Below are 9,649 nucleotides of genomic sequence, written 5' to 3'. Positions count from 1 at the left end.
GGATAGAAGCCCGCCGCCAAGGGGGCAGGGCTTCACCCTCACCACTCACCAGCCCCATTTTCTCTACACAGCACCGCTGAGAGGAAGCTCCCCGGACTCTCCCCTGCTTGACACACGGTGAAAGGGGGTTTTAAAGTAGAGGGGGGGGGCACATTATTGGCGTTTATACACTACAGCAGCGCTACTGGGTAAACATTCTGTGTTTTTCTCCAGGGACATATAGCGCTGGGGTGTGTGCTGGCATACTCTCTCTCTGTCTCTCCAAAGGGCCTCAGGGGGAACCTGTCTTCAGAAAATAGATTCCCTGTGTGTGTGTGAAGTGTGTCGACATGTTTGACGAGGAAGGCTCACCTAAGGAGGAGGGGGAGTGCATGATGGTCAGGTTGCCGTCAGCAACGCCGACACCGGACTGGGTGGATATGTGGAATGTCTTGAATGCAAATGTAAATTTACTGCATAAACGATTAGACAAGGTTGAAGCTAGGGATCAGTCAGGTAGTCAGACCATGCCTGTCCCTGTGGCACCAGGACCTTTGGGGTCTCAAAAACGCACTATATCCCAGATCACTGACACAGATACCGACACAGAGACTGACTCTAGTGTCGACTATGAGGATGCAAAATTACAGCCAAAGGTGGCGAAAGGTATTCGTTACATGATTATGGCCATTAAAGAGGCTTTGCATATCACTGAGGAACCCCCTGTCCCTGACACGAGGGTACACATGTATAAAGGGAAAAAGCCTGAGGTCACTTTTCCGTCCTCATTTGAACTAAGCGACTTGTGCGAAAAGGCTTGGGAATCTCCAGATAGGAGATTACAAGTTCCCAAAAGGATTCTTATGGCGTATCCCTTTCCACAAAAGGACAGGATACGATGGGACTCTTCGCCGAAGGTAGACAAGGCACTGACACGCTTATCCAAGAAGGTGGCACTGCCTTCTCAGGATACAGCTTCCCTCAAGGATCCTGCTGATCGTAAGCAGGAGGTTACCATGAAGCACATTTACACACATTCCGGTACTGTCGTTAGACCGGCTATGGCATCGGCCTGGGTGTGTAGTGCTATCGCAGCATGGACAGATTCCTTATCTACGGAACTTGAAATCCTAGATAAGGATTCCATTCTAATGACCCTAGAGCATATCAAAGATGCTGCTTTATATATGAGGGATGCTCAAAGAGACATTTGTTTACTAAGCTCCAGAATAAATGCTATGTCTATTTCTGCTAGGCGACTCCTGTGGACCCGACAGTGGACGGGGGATGCCGACTCAAAGCGGCATATGGAGTCGTTGCCTTACAAGGGGGAGGAGTTGTTTGGAGAAGGCCTCTCGGACCTTGGCCAATATTTACAAAAAAATCGAGTTTGTCCGATTTGTGTTTTTTTTTCTAAGTCCCAATCCGGGAATTCACTAAGCACAAATCTCGGCAGTGTTTGGACTATTCGTTATGGTTTGAATGACAACGTTCACAAATACGAATGAATAGACCATCGGTCAAACGCGGCTGTTATTACATAGAATACGGGAATTTACTATTCATTCGTATTTGGGTGTTAGTCTCTGAGTGCTCAAATGCAGTCGTATTTTTTTGCGATTCGTTAAAAAAAGCGGCAAAAAAATAGACCTGCTTTTTTCAGTCGTGTTTACATGTGTTGCAAATAAAAAATCACTCACACCTGAATTAGGATGCCTATAAAAGGATGTTAGGGCCATTTCAATACACCTACACTCAGAAATGGCAGCAGGACTGTGGGCCAGTGATTTTTGTGTGCTGTGGGATTCCTCAGACTTAGACATCAGCCTGTAAGTAACCAGGACCAAGAAACTGAACATGGTCAGCAGGTTGTACAGGTTCCGCGGAGGCTGCGCAGGCCTCGTTTTTTTAGGGGGCGTTTAAACTTGTCCGATGATAAGGTCATACAGATGTTCCGACTAAATCGTAACAACATTTTCTGTCTGTATGACCTTGTCAAACTGGGCCTAGACCCTGAGACAGTACGCTCTCGCTCTGTCTCAGGCCTGCACAAACTCCTGGCTGTGTTGCACTTTCTGGCTACTGGCAGCTTTCAGGCTGTGTCTGGGGATGTCATAGGAATCTCACAGCCCTCATTTTCCAGAATCTTAACACAGGTGATGTATACCTAACGACCTCTTCTGTTTTGTGTTTGCCTTAATTTATCGGTGGCCAGTTCTGTCCTAAAATCTCATGTTTATTGTTCTTTAAAATATACACACAGGTGTTGGCTGTTTTGCAGCCCCACATCGAGGCCTCAATCTGTCTCAGTGGCATGCCGTCAGGGTAGATTTCTATGAACTGGCTGGCATGCCCAATGTGCTTGCACACACATTCAGCTGAGACCACCTAGGGGCAGGCAGCACATATATACAAACCGCCATTTCGAACACTCCACAAATGTGCAGGTGGTGTGTGATGCAAATCTCAAAATAATGAGTGTTGTTGCTGGTTACCCTGGGGGCTGCCATGACTCCTTCATCCTCAGTCAGTCCTCCCTCTTTGATAAGTTTGAGGACGGACAAAAGCCAGATGGATGGCTGCTGGGTATGTAATTTGATATGTGTAGGCCTGCGTATACTTTGTCCAAATACAAGTGCAGATGTATTAACCTGTAGAAAGCATAAGGAAGTGAGAACCCAGTGATCTGTGCAAGGTGATAAAGGCACCAGCCAATCAGCTCCAATATGTAAATGAACATTTAGGAACAGATTGTCTGCTGCCTTTATTACCTTGCACATACCACTGGTTTTTCACTTCCTTATGCCTTCTACAGGTTAATACATCTGCCCCACAGTGTGTTACTTATGTGTTGCTGTTTCTTAACAAGAATCACGTTAGTATATCTGTCTTTTAGGTGATGGAGGATATGGCTGTTTCTCTTGGCTTCTACCTCCATTGTCCCGACCTGATACCCCTGCTGAACACAATTACAAACATGCACATAAGTCCACGCGGAATGTGATAAAAAGATGTTTTGGTGTGCTGAAATCTAGGTTTCGGTGTCTGGATTAGTCTGGTGGCCTTTTGTTGTATAGTCCCTCCAAGGTGACTCAAATTGTGTTCTGCTGCTGCTTTCTTCATAACATGTGTTTGCAACATCTGCCACATGTTGAGGAGGAGGAGGAGGAGGAAGAAAGCAGCCAGCAAGCAGATAAATTAGAGACATCTGGTGATACTTGGAGTACAGATGTAGGGAGGCAGGTTAGGCAAGAGATCATCAATCTCTATTTCTAAGGTAAGCTTGGTTTGCTTATTTCATTTGTTGTGTAATCATAAATAGATGTTTTGCCTTTTTTCCCCCAAAACCATTACTCAGAATGTGTCTGTCTCCTTGACACATACAAACATACCCTCGCTTTATGAAAAAACAAATGTTGCATGTGTATTGTGTGTGTATTTTTATTCTCAAAACAACAGATTAAGAGTGGCATGCATTAAATCTGGATAAGTGATCGTAAACTTGCAGTGCTAATTTCTTACAAGCCCACATAATCCATTTAGTATGTCACTTTATCATTGTGTGTAACGTCCTAATGCACAGGTTCACAAACTCGGCCCTCAGGACCACACACAGTGCATGTTTTTCACGTAACCCAGTAGAAGCACAGGTGTATGAATTACTCACAGACATATGTTAAAAGGTTCACAGGTGGCGCTAATTATGTCACTTGTGATTCTGTGAGGAGACCTGCAAAACATGCACTGTGTGGGTTCCTGAGGGCTGAGTTTGAGAACCTGTGTTCCCAAAAAACACTCCTCAACATATAATATGTTAGCATTGAGGAATACATGTGTCCCTATGTGTGATGCACCATCATATTTAAGACACACAAACTTGCTGTAATCAGGAATAATTTATTTCCTAATGTTTGATGCTGTAAACTTGATGATGTGTAAGTAAATACACAGTTTGCCACACATATACATTATTATACACATTCTTTGATTTTTGATGTAAAAGTACCGTATATACTCGAGTATAAGCCGACTTTTTCAGCACTTTTTTTTGTGCTGAAAAAGCCACCTCGGCTTATACTCGAGTCAGTGCAGGCAGAGGCAGAGCAGTGTGAAGGAGGGACATGGAGCGCACAGCGCGCGGCGCTCCTGTGTCCCTCCTGCATCTCCGGCGGCAGCAGCGGCGGTTCTATTACAGGAAATACCCGTTCGTGACCTCTGATCACGAACCGGCACTTCCTATAATAGACCCGCCGCGGCCGCCGAAGATGCAGGAGGGACACAGGAGAGCCGCGCACGCTGTGTGCTTCGTGTCCCTCCAGAAGACAGCGCGGGATCGACGGAGGGGTAAGTAACAGCACTGTGGGGCATACCTGGCACTTGGGGAGGGAACGTATCTGGCAGCACTGTGGGGGCATATCTGGCAGCACTGTGGGGGCATATCTGGCAGCACTGTGGGGGCATAACTGGCAGCACTGTGGGGGCATATCTGGCAGCACTGTGGGGGCATATCTGGCAGCACTGTGGGGGCATAACTGGCAGCACTGTGGGGGCATATCTGGCAGCACTGTGGGGGCATATCTGGCAGCACTGTGGGGGCATATCTGGCAGCACTGTGGGGGCATATCTGGCAGCACTGTGGGGGCATAACTGGCAGCACTGTGGGGGCATAACTGGCAGCACTGTGGGGGCATATCTGGCAGCACTGTGGGGGCATATCTGGCAGCACTGTGGGGGCATAACTGGCAGCACTGTGGGGGCATATCTGGCAGCACTGTGGGGGCATATCTGGCAGCACTGTGGGGGCATATCTGGCAGCACTGTGGGGGCATATCTGGCAGCACTGTGGGGGCATATCTGGCAGCACTGTGGGGGCATATCTGGCACTATGAGGGCATATCTGGCACTGAGGGCTGTGTACGGCTAGAGCTGCATTTCCCACCCTAGGCTTATACTCGAGTCAATAAGTTTTCCCAGGTTTTTGTGGTAGAATTAGGTGCCTCGGCTTATATTCGGGTCGACTTATACTCGAGTATATACGGTACATATTTGTTTGTTTCAGCATCATGTGTAAAAACATTCTTACTAATTCTTAACACACACAAACATGTCCCAACAATACTGACATTAATTTTGTCAATGTTTTTAAAACAAAACAAAGCCAACACATTACAAGCTTTTTACGCAACTCAATTGTTTTCTTCTTGTAATGTTGTATAGAGAAGAAAGCTAAAATATGTATCAATAATATTGTAATTTGGATTGTCTGCAGGAAAAGAGAATGATTGGAATCTAGAAAGAGTAATGATTAGAAAAAAATCAAGTGGTCAGTTTACTTCCTGCTAAAGACATTCTGCCTGGCTGCCAATTATTATGTCTGCAGGAAAAGAGAATGATTGTAATCTAGAAAGAGTAATGATTAGAAAAAAATCAAGTGGTCAGTTTACTTCCTGCTAACATGTATGTGTGGCTCCATCAACATTTCCCTCCTCCAATACCCCAAAAAAATGGTAAAGAATAAATGTGCGTACAAGTTTTTGTTTGTAGCACTTATGATTAATGATGTTGAAAAAAGTGTCAAGGAGCTAAGTGTTATATATTTTTCGCCAAAAATACACTTACTAACTATTTTGAGTTACTTATCACAAATGTCTAACTTGTATTTTTTTTTCACGTTTTTTTTGGTGGCTATTTGTCCTGCCCTTTGCCTTTAGCACTGTCATGTTGTCGTGCTCTGGTGGAGCGTCTTGGTGGTGATGAGACTGGCGTGATATTTGGAGTAGTCGTACCAGAACTGCTGCTTGTTTGCTGTTGGTGCATGCATCTCAGTGTTTCATTCAGGTTAGTGAGGGTGGCATTGAGTTCACGTGTAGCAGCATTTTGATTGTCTACTATTCGGAATAAACTTTCATTAATCTTTTGATTGTTTTGAAAAATGCTCATATAACTTTGCTGTTGTCTGTGCTGTTCTTCCATTATGTGCTGTAAGTTGCCCATGACCAGTGTAATGTCTGTACGCATGCGTTCCATGGTATTGCCTATTCTGGTTGTTTGTTCATTTTGTCTACTCAGATTTCTTGATATTCTTCTCAGGTGAGATGGTAGGCTTGCAAACATTTGTGTCTGCTTACGCAGGCAATCTTCATTAGTGCCCTGCTGTCTAGCCCAAATGGTCCAAAACACCTGATCAGGGCAATTATGTTCCTGGTGTTGTTGGGCTGTGTTGTGGTGGTGGTGTGATTTGCTGTGGTGGTGTACTCACAGGTGCTGGGGGAGCTCACTCCTTGCATTAGTGGCTGCATTTCTAAGATGTTTGTCTTTTCCATGTCACTGTGTTGCTGTGGTTGCGGAGGGATGCTGTTCCCAGGACTAGAAGCTGAAATGTTAAACAAATATCCGTTAGCTCTCCATATGTTTGAGAAATGTAAACAAATCACTACACATGGAACACGTGATTCACTGTTGCTTACAACTATTCTGCATAGCAACATCATCACTCATAGCTTAAATACATACATATGCCTGTTTGTGGCAAATGTGTCTGGTTACTTAATTGTGAAAGCAAACACTTTAGTTTTATTGTAGCTCACACATACTCCACCATAAAAACACATTGGAATACATAATGTGTTACCTTATAGCTTTGTTCAAACAAACATAGTAATGTTTTTATATGTATTTTGCAATGTTACCTCAAACACACATGTGAAATGTGGAAAAACATCCTTACTTTTTGCAATAAAACCAACATGCTTTTTTGTTGCAGCATCTTATACACAATGTCATACTGTATGGCTCAAGTGGACATACATATCTTTACTGGATGTGGACAAGGACATTTAGCTTGGATTACATTTCAGCTTTTACTTCCTGCGGTAAGTATTTAAGTTTTTGATGTGTTTTGACTTAATGCGGTTATGAAATATTTTGATTACGTTCTGACATTTTTCAATTTTTTTTCAGTTTAATACTCACAATCAAGATGAGGGGAGTGTGGATGACGTCTTGGAGGTGTGTCCAAAATTTGGAGTGGGGGGACAGAACATACGGACGATAATCTTCGTGGCGGGGTAGCCTGCTGTGTTTGGGCCGGGACATACGACCTTACTTTCTTTTCGGACACAGGTTTTTTGTGGTGATGTCTTTCAGAAGTGCCACTTCTGCTGCTCCATACTTCTTTTGATGGACCTTTTAATGAAAGTGCAATTTTGTTATGGCCATTCCTTTACAAGCATACCCTATACTACAGTGGACACTTTACCTGCTTGCGCAGCGTCATCATCATCAGATGTGATAGGAGTTACTGGCCGACGAGTAGTACTGCTTTTTTCTAACACTGTATAACAGAAAAGAAAAAAATAATCATGCTATTGTGTATACATCCACCGATTATGCTTATAAACATTTATTCTTGAAGAAATGCTTGGTTTTTATTTATAAAAAACATAAGGACCGGAAAAACAAAAATAAAAAACAAAAAACTAAAAACATTGACCAAAACACATATGCACTATGGCAACATCAACACAGGAAAACATGTACAGGACACTGACATAGGCCACAAGTTAAAGAGAAAAAAACAACAACAAAAAAACACACATCTTCATTTTGTATTGAAAGGATAAATATTACAGATGCAATATATAAATTGCTCTGTGATATGTCACTCCAAAGACACATTACCACTATATGAGCCAAAACAAAATGTAGCAATTTTGTTTAAAAATTACACTGCAGTGTGGTGTCACGGTACAAATACAAGCAAAAAAATAAATAAAAAATATTGTTAATTTAATTAAATAATTAACATTATCTAATAATGACACTACACATGTAAGTGGTTTCCAAACCACTTTCCAGTACTCCAGCCTCTAACATGACAACCACTGTTTTTAAAACATTGCACATGGGCCCTCATTCCGAGTTGTTCGCTCGCAAGCGGATTTTAGCAGATTTGCTCATGCTAAGCCGCCGCCTACTGGGAGTGAATCTTAGCATCTTAAAAATGCGAACGATGTATTCGCAATATTGCGATTACACACCTCGTAGCAGTTTCTGAGTAGCTCCAGACTTACTCGGCATCTGCGATCAGTTCAGTGCTTGTCGTCCCTGGTTTGATGTCACAAACACACCCAGCGTTCGCCCAGACACTCCTCCGTTTCTCCGGCCACTCCTGCGTTTTTTCCGGAAACGGTAGCGTTTTTTCCCACACGCCCATAAAACGGCCTGTTTCCGCCCAGAAACACCCACTTCCTGTCAATCACATTACGATCGCCAGAACGATGAAAAAGCCGTGAGTAAAAATCCTAACTGCATAGCGAATTTACTTTGCGCAGTCGCAGTGCGGACATTGCGCATGCGCATTAAGCGGAAAATCGCTGCGATGCGAAGATTTTTACCGAGCGAACAACTCGGAATGAGGGCCATGGATCACTTAAATATAAAACATAGTCACAATTTTAAATTAAAATCGTCCAAAAGGAAAACATTATTGCAGGACAATTCAGAGACACACCAAGTCCAAACTACACATGCAAAATATCTGTCAGAAAAACACATGACATACAATAAAGTAAGATGTCACATTGGCTATTGTATAAAACATTAACCAAAACAATGTATTTGCTGACACACACTTGAAGATGGGAGTAATATGCCACGTCACATGACACACATTAAAAAACAAACAAAAAAACATAGAATGTAAATGCAAATACACATGCTCACCATTCTTCCTGGGCCTATCTGAATCCCGGACATGGGTTGCAGAGACAACTTCTGGAGGGATTACACTCCGCATGGGCTCCTCATACTCCAGATAACTTGCAATATAGGGCTGCCCACCACCGGTTTTCCGAGCAGACTTGGCCTCCTTGGCCATTTTGGACTTGACACGTCGCTTTATGTCATAGTACCGTTTGCGGCACGTGTCCTCCGTCCGCTTGACCACCTCCTCACTATTGACAGCAGCAACAACTTTCGCCCACAACACCGTCTTCCTCTGTGTTGGCACCTTGGCGGACTCAGGGCCAAATAGCTGCCTCTGATACTTCATCAGCTCACGCACCAATGCCACATTTTCAGCAAATCTAAACTTTACATTCCGCCCAGTCTTAGTAGTGGTGCGTGGCTGCGGAGCACTCTGACTGTCACTATCACTTGAGGCTGCTGCAGCAACCTCACCCGCCTCCTCCACCTCACTAACACCCACCTCCTCCACCTGACCGACCTCCTCCCCCTCACTCACACCCTCCACCTCACCCACCTCTGAGTCTAAACAGTTAACACAGGAAAAAAAAAGACAAACAACACACTCCTCCACTACCACTACAGAACTCACACACACCCACCCACCCACACACACACACACACACACACACACACACACACACTGACAAGGGACTATAAAGATAAATAACATGGACTAAAAATGAGACAAAACCACAAAATACAAGACAACAAGAATGACAAGACGACTTTTAAACACAATACCACACTCAGAAATCGCTACCAACACTCCTCACCAAACTACAAATTCACCTACCTCCACAGCACAACCTCCCTCCTCCTCACCACTAACTAAACCCACAAGGTGCGGACGGTTTGTGGCGTATTTATATGGTTGCGCACAGACACTCCTACCATCTGAAACACAACCAATCACGGACGGAGA

The 9,649-nt window shown here is 44.0% G+C and overlaps 1 protein-coding gene across 1 annotated transcript in view; it reads right to left on the bottom strand.

Annotated features, from left to right (window-relative positions):
* Positions 1-4,805: 4,805 nt before the first annotated feature.
* The window catches only part of LOC135054966 (zinc finger protein 300-like), an 86,867-nt gene continuing 82,023 nt past the window's right edge, over positions 4,806-9,649 (bottom strand). Inside the window, exons 3-5 of the transcript XR_010243606.1 lie at positions 7,238-7,312; positions 6,952-7,164; positions 4,806-6,352 (exon numbers count right to left, since the gene is read on the bottom strand). The gene's annotated coding sequence lies outside the window, so the exon portion shown is untranslated. The remainder of the gene's footprint in view (positions 6,353-6,951; positions 7,165-7,237; positions 7,313-9,649) is intronic.

The sequence above is a fragment of the Pseudophryne corroboree genome, chromosome 3, assembly GCF_028390025.1.
Source record: "Pseudophryne corroboree isolate aPseCor3 chromosome 3, aPseCor3.hap2, whole genome shotgun sequence".
NCBI classification, from domain to species: domain Eukaryota; kingdom Metazoa; phylum Chordata; class Amphibia; order Anura; family Myobatrachidae; genus Pseudophryne; species Pseudophryne corroboree.
Note: the sequence above shows the minus strand (reverse complement) of the source record. Positions and strands in the feature narration are given on the sequence as shown.